The 20,663-nt window shown below is 43.1% G+C and overlaps 1 long non-coding RNA gene across 2 annotated transcripts; it reads right to left on the minus strand.

The window, feature by feature from the left end:
• Nucleotides 1–16,773: 16,773 nt before the first annotated feature.
• On the minus strand, nt 16,774–20,663 carry LOC101764034. Of its 2 annotated transcripts, XR_002676819.1 has the most exons (7): nt 20,153–20,663; nt 19,760–19,832; nt 19,606–19,665; nt 19,073–19,138; nt 18,470–18,558; nt 17,244–18,259; nt 16,774–17,130 (listed from the first exon to the last, which is right to left on the minus strand). It is a non-coding gene; the product is annotated as an uncharacterized LOC101764034 (long non-coding RNA). The 2 variants fall into 2 exon arrangements; XR_214911.3 differs by having other exon boundaries at nt 16,774–18,259.

Below are 20,663 nucleotides of genomic sequence, written 5' to 3' on the forward strand. Positions count from 1 at the left end.
ATTGGTACTCCATGTTGTTGCGATCCTCAGGATATCACCCAATCCCACGCGACGAGCCGCCGTTGATGACCCAGAAAAAGAAAAAGAAAGACCCTGCTCTCCTCCACGCCGAAATGGCAATCATTCGTTCAGCAAACGATGACGCCTCGCTTTTAAGCTTGCTAACTAGCGTGGTGTCACTTACCTTCTTTTTTTTTTTACAATTTCCATTTCGTTCAAATCACCAAAGCCATAGCTTTACTTCTCGTAGTGTAGTGTTAAACTTTGGATTGAGCTGGTTTGTTTGCCAAAGAGTGAAATGCATTTATGTATGGTCCTTAAACTTGCTATGGAGTTTATCTAGGTTCATGAACTTTAAAAATGCAGATCCGAGCCTATAAACTTGTTGAAATATGTCATTTAGGTCCAAAGTGCCGAAATACCCTATAATTTTAACTTTTCAATATGAGATCTCCATACTCACTTGTCACATCAGCAATTAGGACTTGGGGATCATTGGATCTACGTGACACATTTGGCAAGTTGAAGGACCCAAGTATGCATTTTTCAAAGTTTATGAATCTAGATTACACTATGACAAAGTTTGCTCGTGCATTTCACTCTTTCGTAAATCCACATAGTCGGATTGATCCACCACAAACAAATCGACTCGACCTGCCCGATTATTGATGATCTGAAATTATAGATAGAACTGATGGTCTTCTCTCCATACCGAAGTGGCAATCATGCGTCCAGCCATGTGAAGTGACACCGACGCGTCGCCGGCCGTGTTGAGAGCTGGTAGGATCGCTTCCTTTTTGTATGCATCATGGCAGATTCTCCGTCCGGCCGATGCCACCTCTTCCCCTGTTGCTACCTTCTCCTCTCTCCTTCCTCCGTCACCAACTCACCATATAAGCTGGACTATACACTGCACACTGCGATGTGCTTGCATGTTGCCTGATTGAGGTAGTAGTCGATCAAGTAGTTGCTAGAGAAAAGCTGCAGAAGTACGTGCCTTGCGAAGAATGGCGATGCCATGGGAGACGGCGGCGTCCATCGCGCACAACGTGTTCCTGCTGCTCGATGGCTGGGTCTGGACGTGCGTCCTCGCCGCCGACGAGGCCGCGCGTCTCCTCCGATCGGCAACTCACTGATCGTTCAACTGTATATCATGGTAAGTTTGGAGTTCTAGATGTTGTCTTTCTGTTGATTCTTCCTGTACAGCTTCTTCCAGGCCATGGTTGTCCTTTTGCCGTTCTTTGGAACAGTGTGTTTGGTCTTCAGTTTTAAAGTTATCCAGTTTTTTTGTTGAAAATGGAACTTCTACTGTGCATGGTTTTAGTTGAATGATTGGGCCGAATTTGTTGAGGCGCCCATTATATTCTTTTTGTACAAAAAGTGATAGAACACGATCATGAGTCATGATCGCAACTCAAATTTGAATGACAAAATTTGTAGTTTGGCACTTTACCTTTTTGGGCAACACGGACATCAACTTTGTTAGCATCTCAGGAGTTGTTGACCAGTCGCAAGTTGTAATGCACACGCAACAAGTTGGACGGCCGGACAGCCTCAGCGCTATTATAAAGCTGAAGCTTTGGCCACTTGTACAAACATGTGGCGCACCGTACATAGAGATTACATGGGCTTGCCGTCCGTATCTTCGGTTTCAATGTTAAGTGTAATATATGTTTCTATTAAATTTGATGCCTGTTGCGACACGATAGTTGGTTGATAGTATGTTTTTAGAAATTAGCAAGATTAGTGTCAGTGATACGTCCAGATATTGTTTTCATAAATCAAAGTCAAAAAATATTTTGAGAATATTATACTATTATACACTTCGTAATATTCATCCTTCTTTTTCCCATTCCAGGGCTTGTCAAGCATGTGGATAGCAGCGGTAGAGATTGACGTCCAGTAGATATTTTCTATTGTTCCGAGACATGTAAACTCTGAAACTGCTTCTACATCTTTTCCCTCCATTTTTTTCCACTGAGAAGGTGGAGATTATTACTGTGCAGTTTGTGAAGGGAAAATACTAAATGTCAATATTGTACATGCTTTCAATATCCGCACCATGTATATATACCGGAGGGTTTTTTTTCGAACAAGAGTTGACTGACATGGGTTTGTGCAACCCAAGGAACAAAAACCCTTCAATGTACACCATTCATTGTTCAGCGATAGACATATTTGTACTACCACGCGTCATGCTCGACCAAAATTCAATTTCCTTGGCAAAGATCAAGATTCAAGAGTGAATTTTCACATGGTTTACAGCACCGAATTACATAAATGGTGTCAAGCTAATTGGTAGCAAATAATGAGAACTTTGTATAAGTAACACTTCTCTACAACGGTATGCAAAGCTGCTATCCAAAAAATAAATCTAAAATGTATAATAATGAAAATGAAAATATCCAATTATCACTACTAGGAAACTAATCTTCGATCCTCTACAAAATTTCGAATATTTCGAAATGAATTGGACTCGAGACTAATCCTACATCAGTCTCGGGTCTAAATTTCGTAGTCTGTGGTAGCATAAGTCCCAGATCTAAATTTCGTAGTCCGTGGGGGACCCTTTAGTCCCGGTTTGTAGCAGTTTGTAATACAATCCCGGACTAAGTCTTGGTTTGTATTATAAACCAGCACTAAAGGATCACCTTTAGTCCTGGTTGTTGTTTTATAATTGGGACTAAACCACATGTGCTATGTAGGTGAGAGGGTATGGAAGTTACGTGCAATGCAAGAGGTTGTGGGTTTGAATCCTACATACTGCACACGTGCATAGTTTGTGTGAAAAATCGCGTGTGACCAGCCGGGACCTTCCGGAGAATTTAGAATATTTTTTTTGGCCCAACGATGACCATGATCATATCTTCTGTGTCAAGCTTCCTTCTCCTAAGGATGTAGTTAGGTTCCATGGCCACTCCTGGGTGCGGTGTGAAGAGGACATGATGTTCCACTACGTCAAGAAGCTTGTCCTCATTGAAGCCTATTCTCAGCTTCTTGGGGCCGACCGCGTATGTTGTTTTACTTAATTTGATGTTAGTTTAAATTTCATGATATGGATGTGGAACATGTACTAATATTTAGTGTTATGAATTATTTGCTTAGGTTTATTAAATTTTTAAAAAAATTATTTAAACAACATTCTAACATGTCCACATTCTAGCAGGTTAGAATGAGTACATATTCTAACCGGATTAAAACAGAGCCGCTTAGAATGAGTGCCTGCGCTTATATATAGGAGAGGGTGCAACGCCCTAACCCTTGACCACACACTCGCCGTCACCTCTCCTCCACCGCCACTCTTCCACCTCTCCTCCATCACCACCGCTCCTCCACCACCACCGCTCGCTGAGTCTGCGGCGGTTGTCGCGGCCGCAAGGGTCCTTTCATTTGTTCCCTTGCGACAGCCGCCACCGGATCCACAGCAATCCTTACAAAATCCGTGGTGGAGGCATGGAAGGCCCTTGCGTCCTCCACCCGTGCATGCGGCTGCCGTGGTCATGGGGAGGCAAGTCGCGTTAAAAGACTCGGGGTCACAGTGGCCTCATTGGCTGTGGCGAGGGCCCGTGCTTACACGGCCTTGGAGCACGAGCTCACCATGTGGCATCATTGCCTTCTGGCCATGACCTCCGTCGTAGTGGTGGTGACAATAGTGGGGCGGCCGGTGCCGTGCCTGCAGCGTAATCTAGCAATGTAAGCGTTAGGATTTTACTATGAATGAATTGTCAATTTTACTCTTTTGAGGTTTTATTCTTCTCCATGTTACTGATGAACTGCTTAATTTAGATCTAGTTGATGATGAACCTATGTTGATGAATTGCTTGCCTATGTTGATGAAGTTATCTATGCTAATGATGATGAACTGCAAAAACTGCTTTAAGTCTTTTTATCTTTATATCTCCACATGAAAATGTGAATTGAAAATGGATAACCAAATGATGACGTAGCTATGAGACACAGTACATGTGTTATTTTGAACTTCTAGCACGTACATGTTCATATTCGGTTGAATGTGCATATGTTCTGTGTGCAATTCGTTTATAACAATCTGTATCTAGTACTCATCGAACAATAAGATGGACAGAAAAAATTTATGACCAATGACATTATTCTAACCGGCGCTACATTACACTGGTAGTTATTATAGGATAACAAATGTGGCAGCCTAATTAAACACTGCTAGGACTAGTGCCCCCATACGCATCGGTGCTTAATAAGCATCAGTAGATTTAGGTACTCAATCGTACCGGTGCTCAGCATAAGTCAATTAGAATAATAACATATGCTAACCAGGGGAAAAGTACACCGGCATGTTTATCAAGTTATTCATGTCAGTTTTGATACCATCATAAATAACGTACCCTCGTTTGTATTGACCCTTAGCTAGGAGGCTCAGCACCGGCACGAATGAGATTTTTGCGCCGGCACGTAGGAGAATCACTGCAGACCCCATATCCAAAATCAGACCGCCCCCAAGACATGCCAACTTTGGTTATTAACAGCTTCCAAAATCAGTGTGTTAGGCTAATCACCAGCATCATCTTCTCAAAATCCTCTTCAAAGCATCCTTGCTTCCTCCAGAAACCTAAAATTATTTTCTTCAATTTAATGAAATTTTTGGAAGAAGAGTTCCAAGTCTATGTGTGCGTATGCATGCCATGCGCACAAAGATTATCTATACTATAAAGAGCAAGAGAATTGATATCAATTTCCACCCAGAGTTATACCCACATACCCCTCACAGAGGGCCCATCGGACAGGATCCAACTGTACTACAAAGGATGACGAAGGGGAGGGGGCAGAGTAGTTTCATCGTTCTCCGCTGAAGGAAAGCACCAAAACCTCGCAAATTTTCACACCGTGCCTATTTCTTGTACCCACCTGACCCACCTACTCATTGCGCGTAGCTTTACTATGCAATATTCCTGCACTTCAATCATCAATCATCACCAATCATGGGCAAGCCTTTCCATTAGGTGCTCTTCCAATCACACGCTCCGGCTTACCCGCCCACCAATCACGCTTCTCTTTCCTTCTCTACGCTGCACTCTCCCCTTCCCTCCCCATCCATAAGCACTGCCCTCTCCCCTCCCCTCCCCGACCAATCCAAAGATCCCACTAAAGTGAAGCGAGCCAGCCAGCAACACCGAGGCATGTAGATCGGGGCCCCCATCCAAGTCCTAGAAATCACCATCGATCTAAAGCCGAACGGGGGTGTGCACGAATGGTGGCAGAGGCAGCGGACGGGCCCTCACCCCACCACCGCAGATCGAGGAAGCGGAGGCTCCCACGGTGCTCGAGAAGTGCACCCCACCGATGGACCACGACGAGGAGGAGCAGGATAGAGTCAAAGCGACAGCGCATCATGGCGCTCGAGAGCATGCCCCATGCGGCGGAAGTTGCAACGGCGACGACGCCGGAGGTCGTGAGCAAGGAGGAGGATCAAGGCGGATGCGATGGGTAACAAGGTGAGGACCATGATCTTGTCACACCCTCTGCAGCAGTGAGGCCGGCCAAGAGTGGTGAGGCATTGAGGCCTTCGCCTCGAGGAAGCAGGGCAATGAGGAGTGCTGCGATCGAGGAGGCAATGGTGGGCCTATCGAAGCCCAGTGACAGCCACGTCAAGCACCTGGTGGACACATTCGAGCGGCTCCTCTCGTTGGCCTATGGCGACGGGCGCGAGGCATGGGGGAGGGGAGCCAGGAGGAAGAACAAGGCAACCGCAACGACGGCATTGCTGCCAGCAACGCTGCTGGGCACCATGGAGATTGACGTGTCATACCGCTCTATCGCTTCTTCGTCCGAGGTCTCCTTCCCTGCCATCGTCGGCATCGCCTGCATCGTCGAGGTCACCGACCGCACCAGGTTCTGATCCGTCACTGCATTTGTGTTATCATTGCATTGCTTGCTTGCTGTTCCTAGCTCTTCGCGCATGAGGCTAACACCAGCAGAGGACATACAATGCACGTATGCTGCATGCTCACAATCTCACTTTTTTGTCAAGATCAAGATGAACTTTTAGTGAAATTTGTATAGATATTGTTCATCACACATTGCAGAGCACCGACTCACTAGAGATGGGCTGGAGCAGGAAGGTGACATGGGTGACGAGCCATCATCCATTCAACCTTGGGACTGAGGTACGAGGTATGTAACGCTCATCATGTTTTGCTCATCTACAGTGCTTGCTCTACATTTTTTGGGAAGCACTATTGCTTGCTCAGCTGGTCATGTTTCGCATGACAATTATTGTGACTGACTGAAGAAACTTTGCTTCTGTTCTTGTACTCGTTGTACTCAGCAAACTGAAAAGGTGAAGGAAGAGTATTTTGTTCAGAGATCGAGGAAGATGCAAATGGAGCAGGAAAGGCTGGACAACCCACTAGCTCAAGATTTACCCTATACCACCAATGAACCAGAGGTATGGCAGCAATGCCTATAATAATTTTAGTTCAATGTTCACTTTAACATTGTGTTGGAATATGCTCCAAATTCCTAAAGCCTTCTACATGCACCAACCGTTGGACATAGAACTTAACATGTCCTAAATTGAGGAGGCATTTTGTGGTAGCATGCTTGCATGCATGTTTACAGGTTGCATGCATGAGTTTTTGTTCAGCAATTCTTTGTTTGGATTATCTGCATGCTTCGGCCTATATAAACCAGTTGAATATCGTACGATAGAGAGTAACACATTAGCAGAGTCATTCTGCATTTCTCATATTCCTCTTGTAGTCTACTTGGGTTGAGTTAACCACTTGTTGTAAATCCCTAGCATTTGTAGACCTCTAGATATATTGAAAGTGAAGATTATCTTTGTGTAGCCATGTCTTGCTTCCAAAGGAGTTTCCACATAAATCTGTGTCTATCGTGGTTGTGATCATACTTGTTTCACCAATTGATTTCTAACAAGTGGTGTCAAAGTCAAGTTCATTGCCAGTTCAATTTAGATTTCTTCAACATGGCATCCTTGAAGTATGATCTTCCATTGTTGGATCGAGACACCAGGTTTTCTCTATGGCAAGTCAAGATGCGAGCGGTTCTAGCGCATAGTGATCTAGATGATGCACTGTAGCATTTTGGTGGGAAGAATGACACCGATTGGTCTGAAGATGAAAAGATAAAAGATCGTAAGTCCTTGTCTCAAATTCACCTGCATTTGTCAAATAGTATTTTGTAGGAAGTGTTAAAGGAGACAACGGCTGCTGCACTTTAGTTAAAGTTGGAGCAACTATGCATGACTAAGGACCTCACTAGTAAGATGCACCTCAAGCAAAAGTTGTTTTTGCATAAGTTACAAGATGGAGGAAAGATGTTGGATCATCTTTCTGAGTTTAAAGAGATCATTGCTGATCTTGAGTCAGTGGAGGTAAAGTATGATGAAGAGGATTTAGGTCTAATCCTTTTATGTTGTCTGACTAGTTCATATTCGAACTTCAAAGATATAATATTATATAGTTGTGATACTCTCACTCTTGATGAAGTTTATGAAGCCTTGCAAGCCAAAGAAAAGATGAAACAAATGGTATTTGTTGAAAGTTCAAAATCACAAGCAGAAGGCTTGTTTGTTTGTGGCAGGATTATGGAGAGAGGATCCTCTAGTGGATCTAGAGGTAAGATTTCAAATGGCTATAGAGACTGTTCACAGTCTAGAGGCAAAGGCAAAAAGTTCTGCAATTATTGCAAGAAAATGACTCATTATATATCTAAGTGTTATAAGTTAAAAAATAAGGAAATACAAAATGACACATTTAAGCCTAAAGGTAAAATTGAAGATGAAGGTAATGCTTCAGTTGCTGCTGAAAGTGGCAGTGAAGGTGATGTGCTTGTTGCTTTTGTTGGATGTGCAAAGATTGATGATGAATGAATTCTTGATTCTGCTTACACTTTTCATATATGCATTCATAAAGAATGGTTTAGCACTTATCAGTTAGTGCAAGATGGTGGTTTTGTGTTAATGGGTGATAACACACCACGTAAGTTGTAGGCATTGGATCCATTCAAATTAAGATGTCTGATGGTATTATATGACTGATGTGAGGCACATTCCAACCATGATGAGAAATTTCATCTCGTTGAGTACTCTAGATTTGAAAGGATATAAATACTCTGCTGAAGATGGAGTTATGAAGATATCCAAAGGTTCTCTTGTTATTATGAAAGGTGATTTGAAATTTGCCAATTTGTATCTCTTGCGAGGTACTACAATTATAGGTAATGTCGTTGTAATTCCAAAGGCATTATCTAATTCTAATGCTACAAAGCTTTGGCATATGCATCTCGGGCATATGAGTGAACTTAGTTTGGTAGAGTTAAGCAAGAGAGGGCTTCTTGATGGACATAACAACAATAAGCTACAGTTTTGTGAGCACTGTGTATTTGGAAAACACAGGAGCGTGAAGTTCAATACCTCAACAAATACAACTGAAGATATTCTGGACTATGTGCATTCTGATTTATGGGGGACGTCTCATAAGATATCACTAGGTGGTGCTTGTTATATGTTGAAAATTATTGATGATTATTCTAGAAAAGTTTGGCCTTATTTCGTGAAGCATAAATCAGAACATTTTTAGCCTTTAAAGAGTGGAAGGTAATGGTTGAAAGGCAAACCGAAAAGAAGGTAAAGAAGCTTCGCACTGATAATTGGATGGAATTCTGTTATAACGAATTCATTCGTATTGCAAGTTAGAAGGCATTGTTAGACACTGCACTGTTCCTTATACACCCCAACAAAATGGTGTAGTTGAGCGTATGAATAAAACAATCATCTCGAAGGCACATTGCATGTTGTCTAATGCTGAATTGCATAGACGTTTTTGGGTAGAAGTTGCTTCCACTGCTTGTTATCTTATTAATCAGTCACCCTCCATTCCAATTAATAAGAAAACTCCAATTGAGGTTTGGTCTGGATCTCCAGCAAACTAGTTGGAATTAAGAGTTTTTGGTTGTACTACCTATGCTCATGTTGATAATGAAAACTGGAGCCTAGAGCTATTAAATGTATCTTTCTGGGATATAAATCTGGAGTCAAAGGATATAAATTGTGGAATCCAGAAATTAGAAAGGTTTTGATTAGTAGAAATGTTTTCTTTAATGAATCTGCTATGCTACATGATAGTCCTACTGATGTTCCTGTTGAGAATCAATAGAAGTCAAGTGTGCAGGTGGAGCAATTTGTTGATGCACCATGAAAAGTAATTGATAGTGTTGCAATTGAACCTATTGTCGAGGATTCCTCTACTGCCGAGGATGTTCCCTTTGTTTCGCAGTCGCCACCACCGCGACAACATTCGATTGTCGTTGATAGGCCTAGGAGGCAAATTATAGAACCAAAGAGACTGATTAATGAAATCAATATTGCCGCTTATGCGTTGAGTGTGGCAGAAGAAATTGAAGGTAACATGAAACCTTCTACTTACTCTGAGGCTATTAATTCAACCGATTGCAACAACTGGGTGACTGTCATGCATGATGAAATGGAGTCACTTGAAAAGAATGGCACTTGGGACTTGGTAAAATTACCAAATGAAAATAAGCCTTTCTGCTGCAAGTAGATTTTCAAAAGAAAGGAAAGCATTTCCCCAAGTGACAAAGCAAGATACAAGGCAAGGTTGGTTGCTAAAGGTTATAGCCAAATTTAGATAAGAGGAGATCACTCACAGGTTATGTATTTACCATTGGTGAATGTGCTATTAGTTGGAAAGCAAGTTTGCAAGCTACTGTTGCTTTATCTACCACTGAAGCAGAGTATATGGTTATTTGTAAAGCATGCACTATGTGGTTGTAGAAGCTGTTTGGTTGAGAGGTTTGTACAATGAACTATGTTGTGATAGTTTGTGTATCACTATATTTTGTGATAGTTAGAGTGCTATATGCCTTACAAAGGATCAAATGTTCCATGATAGAACAAAGCATATTGATGCTAGATATCACTATATTTGAGGAGTTATTGCTCAAGGTGATACCAAAAGTATGCAAGATTAGTACTCTTGACAATTCCGTAGGCATGATAACAAAGTTAGTTCCTACTACTAAGTTTCAGCAAAGCTCAAACTTAATTGGTGTTACCGTCTATACTCCATGAAATTTTTGGTGTATGGTTACTGTTGTCGATAAAGGTATTATATCAATGGTTCTTCATTCAATTGGAGAAGGGAATCGCCTCAAGCTGGAGTTTGTTGGAATATGCTCCGAATTCCTAAAGGCTTCTATATGCACCAACCGTTGGACATCTAACTTAGCTTGTCCTAAATTGGGGAGGTATTTTGTGGTAGCATGCTTGCATGCATGTTTGCAGGTTGCATGCATGAGTTTTTATTCAGCCATTCATTGTTTGAATTGCCTGCACGCTCTGGCCTATATAAACCAGTTGAATGTCGTACGATAGAGAGTAACACATTAGCAGAGTCATTCTGCATTCTTCATATTCCTCTTGTAGTCTGCTTAGGTTGAGTTAACCACTTGTTGTAAATCCCTAACATTTGTAGACCTCCAGATATATTGAATAGTGAAGATTATCTTTGTGTAGCCGTGTCTTGCTTTCAACAGAGTTTCCACATAAATCTGTGTCTCTCATGGTTGTGATCATACTTGTTTCGCCAGTTGATTTCTAACACATTGCACGGATTGCAGGGAGCAAGTGTACTTAAATGATTTTCTTGAGATCTCACATTTTTGCTCAAGCATTCATGTGCTAGGGTAAAGAATGTTCAGTTCATGAACTGGTTTTTTTAGTGATAGAATTTCTCTGGTTCATTACGTAGGAGAGACAATTGTATTTCTTTTAATTCTTGTTACGTAAAGCATAGCAGATGATTATAACCATAATAGATGGATCTATTGATTAGTTTCAAGCAGCTTTGCACATCATGTTTAATAGTACCATGAGCTGATCAATGTATAGATTATTTCTTTAGAACTCAGCATCTTGGATTTAGTTTACCTTGAACATGTGAATGCAGATGGTACACAAATTATATGGATATCACTTGAGGATTCCGGCTATCATATCCTTTGGGCACCAGTTTGGATATGAGCAATTCCTTTTCTCACTTGGAGAATGTCTTAGTTGATCATATCATTCTATAGCTTAACATCATTGGTTTCAATATAGTAGTTGGGGTCTCAGTTTTCAGGCCAGTCAATATTTTGTTGACATTATTTAAGTTGGCACTTAGCACTCTATAGCAAATAAGGGAGCTGATGAAGGTGAATTGCCCGACAAACATTTAAGTTAAAACCCATCAAGTGAGAAATGAATCACTCTTTTAGTCCATCTCTAGACCATTCATGCCCACATCTTGACTTGTGAGGACACTAATTTGGATTCTATGATTTTTCATGCTTTTACTCTATGTTGTCACATGTGCATAGTTGATAATAATATCGATGCATACCTCTTCTAATACTGAGATTACCAAAGAGACTCAATAATTGGCTAATTGCTAAATGATCGACCTTTGGCTCCCACATTGGTGGTTGTATGAAAAATATATTGGTACACATGTTTGTTGTAGATTTTAAGGACACCTCAAAATTATTGTACAATTTGTGTAGATGTGTCCTCCGTTGGTTCCAAGAATTTAAACAACTCATTCTTAATCAATAATGCTTCCAAATATTGGAGTAGGGGACTAGAAATGTTGGAAGAGTGTAACAACCTGGGTGCTTAAATGGTATTTTAATCGTAAGAGCAAGTCCTTTGTGCTTAAAGAAGAGCTTTGGCAACTTTTAGGCAAAGTCTAAGCTTTGGGGCTCTCTATTTAGAGGTTTCCAATGTCATCTTGAGCTGAGCCCTATACCAAAGTTTTTGAGCTTCAGGACCTTAACAACTTTGCTTCAAGGAGCAAGTTTGAAATCCACCCCGAAAGCCTTCAAATCTAGGTCAAAGTTCCCTAGTTTGGTCAACTCAGCCTCCTTTAGCCATTCCGGCTAAGTCTGGAGATCAGCCCGACCTGACGCTTTGGGAAGGGTTTATCTTTTGAAAGTTGAGCAAAACATCAGGAAATCCTTTTGTAGAAGTTGGAGAACGAAGCTCCTACAACAACCTTGCTAATTGGACCTTGTCCAATTCACCTCCGAAGCTTCCTAAATCTGCAGCTCAAATCAGCTCAGAACCTTGAAAACTAGCCAAACCGCCACTTTTCCCTAAGTCCCGGAAACCGGCGTTCCTCCAAACTTTGGAAATTTGAATCTCCAAATCCACTGTGTTTTTGAACTCTGTCAAATTACAAGAGTTGGACCTTGGTCTATGTACTACAACTCTTATAAAGGGAGTCAACGTGGCGCAGTTTAAAAATTAGGAGATCAACAAGCTGGAAGATGGGCCCAGCAAAGGATCTCGCGGATTCGTCAGCCAGACAGCGCCAGAGCGCGCGTGCGCCGCGCCCCAGAGAGCCACCGCCGCGTGGCGTGCCCTCGTTGGCGAGCGCCGCCTTGCCCGTCTCCGGCCGCGACAAGATGGGTCGATGTGCCTCGCTCCCCAATCACACGCGATGATGACCCGCTGTCCTCCATTCTATTCTGTCTCATCTCGCCCGAGGCCTCGCCGGCCGCGCCAGGCGTACTGCCCGCAGCTCCGCCGTCGCCTCGGCCACTCTACGTCCAAAGACCGGCCGCTGCCGTACCGGTACCGCCTCGCCTCCCGCGCGCATCCGTCTCACCTGGATCCCCGGCCGCGTGCCCCAATGCCTTTCGACCCTCCCGTCACACATCAGTCACGCTGCCCGCGCGCGCGCCCCGCGACGCTGCCGTCTTCGCCAATAACCGTGCAGGCAGTGACAGCTCCTTCCCCCGCCTCACCAGTAGAGTGCCCCAGCAAAGCCGCTAGTCCCGCGCATGCTCGCGTCACACCGCTCACCCTGTCACCTCACCTGCAGCGCCCTCGCCTGCAGTGACCTTCCCTCCCTCCTGTCCGCCAATGCTGCCGTCGCCATCGATAGCCGCGATAGCACGCGCCCGTCCTTCTCCGGCTCACCGGCGCATGCCTTCGCCCAGTAACCAGCGTGACGTGACCCCACGCTCATGCAGACCTAGCAGATCCGCGTGCCCAGCAAACCCGCTTTGCCCCCAGTCCTAAATCCTTGCTGCCCAGCTAGGGCGAGATTGCGTTCGAGCTCGCCAATGGAGGCGCCGACCAATCGCCGCCGCGACAGAGCACTTCTTTCTTCCTCAATCTTACCCTCTCACCCGCTCGAGCTCGTTTCCTTCCTCCGAGCACTTCCGCGCATCTATAAAAGGGTACCAAAGCCTCTTACCGGAGTTCCCTTCGTCGCCACCACCTTGTCGCACTACCTGCTCTGTTCTTCTCCATCGCACTCGCCGCCGCACACTCCTCTGCTTCCCGCTCAAGCGCTGCCGCCTGAGCTCTCTGTGGAGCTCCCCCTTCCGCCCAACACGTGCCTTGCCAACCCCACCAGCCGCTTCACCATCCTTTCGCGCAGCGCTAGAGCTTGCTTATTGTCCACAAGAAGTACCACCGCCGCCGAAACACCGTCATTACTCGTTCCGCCTCGGCTTGTTTCTTCCCGACCCTGAGACCTCGTCAGTAGGACTGGAGGTGAGCTGTCGACCCCCTTCCAGCTCGCCCGACCCTGTCCGCCTCGCCCGAGTGCTGTTCGACTCACTCGAGTGTTGTCCGCCTCGCCCAACTCGCCCTAGTGCTATCCGCCTCGCCCGAGTTTGTCCGCCTCGCCCGAGGGCTCGGGTGTGTCTTTTTGTTTTGACCGAGGGTATCTGTGTAAAATTCTGAGGACTTCTCTATATAAATCTGAGGATCCCGGTGCAATTATTCCTTAAGTCTAAGGGTCAGATCGTAAGTTTGTCCCGATCCGACTCTTTTAACTCATTTTAAATCGACAGAAGCTTGGAAATTTCATCTTAAATCGAGGAAAAATCGGAAAAATGTGAAATCACTTTGGTTGGAATCCTCGTTCTGAGTAGAATCCAATAAAGTGGGTTTCACACCATTTCCTATAGTTTTGCTACAATTTTTTGTTTAAATCCTTACAAATACTGTTGAAATCACCGTCTAAGTGTCTTACCCTTGCATTGCATTTCGTGTAGAGCTGAACCTCACTGACGGCACCTACGAGCTTCACCCGACGCCGGAAGATGAAGCCATAGCTGAGCCGCCGCCTGCAGGAGTTGAGCCCATGCACACCGAGGACCAATTCGCTACCGCCCCGCTTGAAGGCATGCCCCAGAGCATAACCCAGTTTTTCTAAACTTGTGCATACCTTCTATTGTTACGTGTGTGCATTTACGTTCCAGGAGTTGATTGAAACCATAGATGCATGACTTAGTTTCCCTTTGATCTGAACACTAGTATGATAGGCCGAGTAGCTGCTTTGCTTAAATAGGACTTGGTAAAAGTCGAGTGATTTCCTGTCACTCGTGAGTTATAGGAGTTGCTTGTTCTCCTCTTTGTTACAACTATAAGGATGATGGATGGGGCAGGGATCTGTGAACTATTTTGGTGGTTGGTGGGTTGCCCCGCCTGTCTACATGAAATTGGATTAAGGTCGGAAAGTGATGGTGTTCGTGATCAAGTGTTTGAAAGTACTAATCTCATATCTAGTATGGGATAGGGAAGCCTAGTACCTGATTGAACCGGCAAGTGGCTTATACCCCTGCTGTCCTTGGAACGTAGTTCCTATGGTGCATCATATGGGTGCAAGTGCAGTCACAGTACGGTAGAGACCGGGACTGTGGAGCATTGCATGCCAAAGGCGGTTTGGACCTGACACGCGCCTGGGAATTGATGGGGACGGCTGACAAGTGAAGCGACCCTTCGTGGTGCGCGGATGTCGTGAGATTAGGTTCACCATGCATGGTTAAGAAATTCGAATCGATTCGTCTACCTCTCACAGTTTGGGACTGCTTGATCGCTATGCTACACTGAGTAAGAATGGAAGATGATGGTGATCTAATTGCTTGGAAACCATTGCTTGTTTAGTATAGCTGCTAACTTAGATTGGTAAATGAACGTAGAACTTGTGGCTAAAATATTGAAAGTAAGGATCTACTGTAGTCGCTTTTGGCAAAACAAACCCCTCAGCCAAAAAGCCTTACATGTCTAGAAGTTGGTGGATTAGAACCACCTGTCGGTTAAGTCTTGTTGAGCATAGTTGCTCAGCCTTGCTTGTGGCACATCTTTCAGGTGATGTTGAAGCCCCTGAGTTTGCTGCTAGTGCCACTTGGCCTCCCCAGCTTCCTTCTGGGTGGACGGTCGAGTGGGATCCCTCCTCGGAAAGCGAGGACGGGACTCATTGATGTCATGATCAGCCTCGTCGTGACGTCCGACTTTGACGCTAGGTTCCGTTTGTTTATTTCCGCTGCTTAAGAACTCTGCAAGCTATGTTTAAATTTCGAACCTGAGGTTGTAATAAATTAATGTATTTGTTTAATTTTGGATGATTTATTGTATTCTCTGGAACCACTCACCTTCGTGTGAGCTCTGCTTTCTCGGTCCTGTGTAGTGGTTTATCGGATGAAATCCGACGGACTGTCGAATTAACTTGATTAAAGCATATGATCGCGTGTCAGGCGACTGAATTGTGTTTTAGCTAAGTTAATTAGGGCGGTTCCGCCACAAAGAGATTCAAAAGAATTCTTTTCTTTTGAATTCTTTGTTGCTGGGAGATTCGTGTGATCCAAAAATATTGGTAATTTGTTAGGGACATCTTTGATATAATAGCGACCATAAGATTTTTTTTAGCTGTGGCAACAAAGTAGGATGATGTACTCGCTCTGCGCTTCATCAGGTTTATTTTTATTATATTTTTTTAAACCATGCGTGTTGCACGGGTATCTCCACTAATGATTATAGATACGCCATCGACACGTCCATGAGCTTTAGACAAGGGCCATCGACTCTCTCCAAGGCAATCACCATCTCCAATACAAAAATAATTATTTTATTATTTCGGTTCGGTCCTATTTTTTCAGGCCGCTAAAATTAACACTATGCCCGCATCAAGCTTAGCTCGCGCGGACTTGGGCTGGGCCTTATCTTCTGAAGTCTTCTACCCAACCAAGTTCTCTTACTCTATTGGACTGTCCGCTAAACTCCTCATCCCATACCTCTTTTTGCTTGTACTAGGATCGTGCCCATACGTTGCTACGGGAAAAACAAATTTCATCTATTATCGTGTAAAATATTTACTTCTACAAACTCAAACACATATGAAATGCTCCCAATGTGAAACAAAAAATAACTTTGCAATGAGTAATAATATATAACATAAGCACAAGTACGCTTGGATGCTCTTTATCTCCACTTGCAAAAGAATAATCATGATATAATGTTTGTAGTTACTATCGTAATATCCGATGGACTATAAAAAACAACACAAGCAGTCGCAAACATTTGTTGCCTTCTCTTGTGTGGTAGGCTTGGTACTATAGAGTAGTTCACCTATCCCATACACTGTTATACATCATTTCCATAATATAGTGGAGCTGCAAAATATTAGTACAAAATCAAATATGCTTATGCTCAGCTTAATGAAATATTAAATCGAATATAATCATTTCATTTCGACGTTGCGCTGTCTGATTTATTGAAAGTAGTTGTTTGAAAGGATACGGTACCATGCTAATCTTTAACCTTACTATCTAACACTTCAACCAATGTCTTTTCCATATGCTGATCAACCAACACATCGCAGAGAGAAGAAAAGTTCATATGAAATGCAAGGCAATTTTGCTAATTGGTACGAGTCTGCAAATGCTGAAAAAATAAAATATTATCAAAAGTTCACACGCAAATAGAAAAAAAACTGCAGATCTCTTGGTGGGAGTTGTTTTCCATCAAACAGTAGGATATGTCATGTCTTTTACAAATTCTAGATGATCAGGAGCCAAATGTGAAAATTCACCTACTACACCTCATCCAGGAAAGAGACCACCAGACCCACACGGGAAAAACTAATTGAAGTTTTGAACATCAGAAACAAGACCCACCCACTGCATATGGGAAGATTAGTCCACAAACTCTGCACCAGGGCTCTTGCAATTCTCCCAAGCCACCAGTCATTTACTCAACATCCCACCAGTCATTTACTCAACATCCTGGGCATATTCACAGAAAAATGCCCAAACATCCATTCATTAGTAATCTTCCTTCTAAGAAAAAAATCATTAGTAACCAAAGGCGATAAATTATTTCATATTATTTAGTAGATATTAAATTTTCAAAAGTCAATACAAATTATAGATAAATAGTATTCTAATCTTACTGGCAATGTACACAAATATACAGTACATCTATGTTGATGACAGTGTGTTGTTGCAATAGAAAAAAAAAGAGTTCAATGTAATAAATAACGTGAAAACATGATGTTTTGACCAATATGCATCGCAATCTACTGATCTTATAGCAACATAATATTCTTAGTGCTCGTGAGATACGCACATGTTTTCAAAAAATATAGTAGACAAGAATTTTATATTCATATTAAATTTAGATGGAGGCACAATTACTTTCATCCCTTGAAGTTCTCATGAATAAAATAAGATGCAGCTCTGGTGCCTTCATGTATTTTTCTGCTTTGCTAATCTTCCCCTCTAATTCGGCTCTCGAGTGTCTTCTCCTTTGCCCTTTTTTCAGCGCAACACATGAAAGCACCCTCTTTTTGTACATTATTATTATATTATTTATAAGTGATAAAGATGGATGCACCTACATGGTTTGAGTCAAAAAGCCAAAACTCAATCAAATGTTAACCTTAGAGTTATGCCAGGCACGTATTTTTAAGGAACTTAATAAATAAGAATTCTATATTCATATTAGATTTAGCAAAGTGCAACACACATATATATAAAAGAATTTCAATTCGAGAAGTCAATTCCAATTAAATTTCCTTGATCCATACACATGAGCCATTAGCTCTACAGTCATGAAACAAAGAAATTAATGGCATCTGTCTTCACGGAGCTAGCTAGAGCATTGTGAGAGATCAGAATTCTTAATGTGAAAATTAAATTTCCTGGTCCATCAAGAAAACCCTTATATGTTGGACGATTAGTATCTTTCAGTATGGATGATTTGCAGTATCAAAGAACACAAGTTTTGACAGGGTGTCCATTATCTCACTAAAACCTATGTATGTGCAACAAAATGGTTCCATAAAAAAAGTGCAACAAAATGGCGAATAGAAATCAGACTTGAAATGGAAAGGAATGTTTCACTGAAACAAAAGCATTGGTAAGCAAACTTACCAGGGCATTTTTGATCGGTCGGCAAGCCTAGCTCCTGTTGCAAAACAATTCAACAGCCTTATCAAGATTTTAATATCATCTTAGCTCTTGTGCAACAGCAAAACAATTGAACAGCCTTATCCAGATATTTTGCAGCTAAGTAAATTTAAATATAGTTGATGATTAACTTCACCAACCAAGGAGGAAATATAAGGGAAGAACGTAAATGTCCAAAACTGTGAGGCCATGTGAGGCAGATAGATACCTACTGCAGGTTGGGACCTCACAGGAATCATCACTAATTGTCTCATTTCTGGTAACCACATTTCCTTCTATGATCTCATGAAGCCAAACCTGATGGGAAACAAATGCAGAAGAAATAGATAATGTAAGAGTAGTCTGGAAAAAAAAAGCTTCAGCAGCCAGATGCATTTTTGTCAATTCCTTTTATGCATACCTCTCTAGCACAGTGGTGATATGTCCATTGACCTAGGTAATAATAGTATGGTGGCAAATGTGGCACAATATCATTCTGATGGGTCACGCAGATTGTTCTAGGGACTTGAGCACCAAAGTTACATTCTAATTCTTACTTAACCAACATATGAATTGTATTCCCACTATAACAAGTACTGCTACTCATGGACAGGTAAATCGAGGACAACTTCACAGTTATTTGAAGTTCTAACAGTGAGCTAAGAATTTTTTTCCCCCTCTATTCCTCCTTGAAGTTCATTTGTCGTGATGCTATTTTCAGTCTAGAAGAGTAGTTTAGACTGGGAGCCGTACTGCCTAAGTCCACAACTGAAAAATCATAGCGCCAACAAAAGGAAAGGAAAAGGAGAAGGTACAACATGTTCGAACGGACCTCCATACCCTTGCTTCTGCGGAAAGCGAGCGATCTGTTCAGGTCATGGGTTAGGCTTCTCCAAACCTGCAAGATGCCACCAGATCACCTCATAAAATTATATGAATAGTAGCAGGGCATTAAATATTTCAGTTGGAAAAAAAAGAAATATCCTTTCACAATGTTTCTATGACTTCATCAAGCAAACCTCCGAAGTCAAGTGCAGTGCATCAAGTTAAACTTACATCTCTTCAAAGGTAAAGAAATGTTCTTATTAAATGCATAACAAGCAAGATTAGAATATCCTGTCAGGCATGAAACAAAGAGCAAGGCACTCCTTCTTGCCTCCTTGGTGTTTGACAAAGAAGCAGCAAACTTCCAATGTGATGCCATAGCTTGCTTAGTACAATACACTATCAAGTATTCTAAGAATAGTTAGCTTTCCCAGTGTCACACCAGTTAGTAGCAACTGCTAATCAAACATTACTTTCATATCACCACGAATAATTGGGAGAAAGAAGGATTTCAACAAACATGTAGCTGGCGTATGTTACCTCATCTTTCTAGCAGGCACAAAAGATGCTTTTTTGTTTATCTTTCTCTCTCCTTCCAAGCTGTGTTCAAAAAAATGACTGAGGACAATAATTAATAATTAAATAAGATGCAATACTAAGAGATAAGGATACAGAAGAAGAAGAAATTACGGACCTCCGTGTTCCTCGCAGATCAGGCTTTTCTTTACTCCAAAACATCTAGAGCTGACTCAATTCTTTCTCTTCTCCTGATTATTTTTTAGATACAAAGGGGTATTTAGAATTGACTTGCATCACTACTGAACATCTCGGCAAGCACGCAAGCATTGATATTCAAGAATTGACCCACATCAGTACTGAACATCCTTTCTAGCGCAAGCAAGAATTGTATCAAACAGGTGTTAGGCATAATGAAAACTAAATGCAGTAGAGTAGATCAAAGTTGAGATTGATAATTCCGTTGATTAAATCAATCAAACAACTCATCCATCACAAGATTAAAGGAACTGCTGAGGGGGGAGATATAAAGAGATCTGGAAAATGGAAATTGAGAAGGAACGACACTTACACTGATGCCATTGACGGTGTTTTGCTGCCAGGATGCGTTCCTCCCCACTGCCCTTGTGCGACCCCACCGCTGCCGGCCTCGGAACCGCATGGTCTTCTGGGGAAGGGAGGGAAAAGGGTGGTGGGCAACTGCCGTGAGGAGAGGAGGAGGAGGGCTGGCTACGCCGGCTGCGCAGAGAGACCGTGCCGAGGAGGAGGGCGGACGGGCGGCGCCGGCTGCATAGGGCGACCAAGGAGAGGAGGAGGAGGGTGGTCGTCGGCGGGAGCGCAGGGAGACCGAGCCGAGGAGAGGAGGATGGTGGGCGGTGGCGGCGGCAGCGGCGAAGTAGGGCGAGCGAGCCGAGGAGAGGAGGATTGCGGGCGGCGGCGGCGATGCAGGGCGAGCGAGGAGGAGTAGGCGAGCGAGCGAGCGGAAGATCTGAGTGCGGAGCATGAAGCGCGAGGCTGGAGGAGGCGCAGCGGACGACGCGCGGTGGCTCCCGACGCGCGTTCCATCGGCGAGCGACGCGTGA

The sequence above is a fragment of the Setaria italica genome, chromosome III (genome assembly GCF_000263155.2).
Source record: "Setaria italica strain Yugu1 chromosome III, Setaria_italica_v2.0, whole genome shotgun sequence".
NCBI classification, from domain to species: Eukaryota; Viridiplantae; Streptophyta; class Magnoliopsida; order Poales; family Poaceae; genus Setaria; species Setaria italica.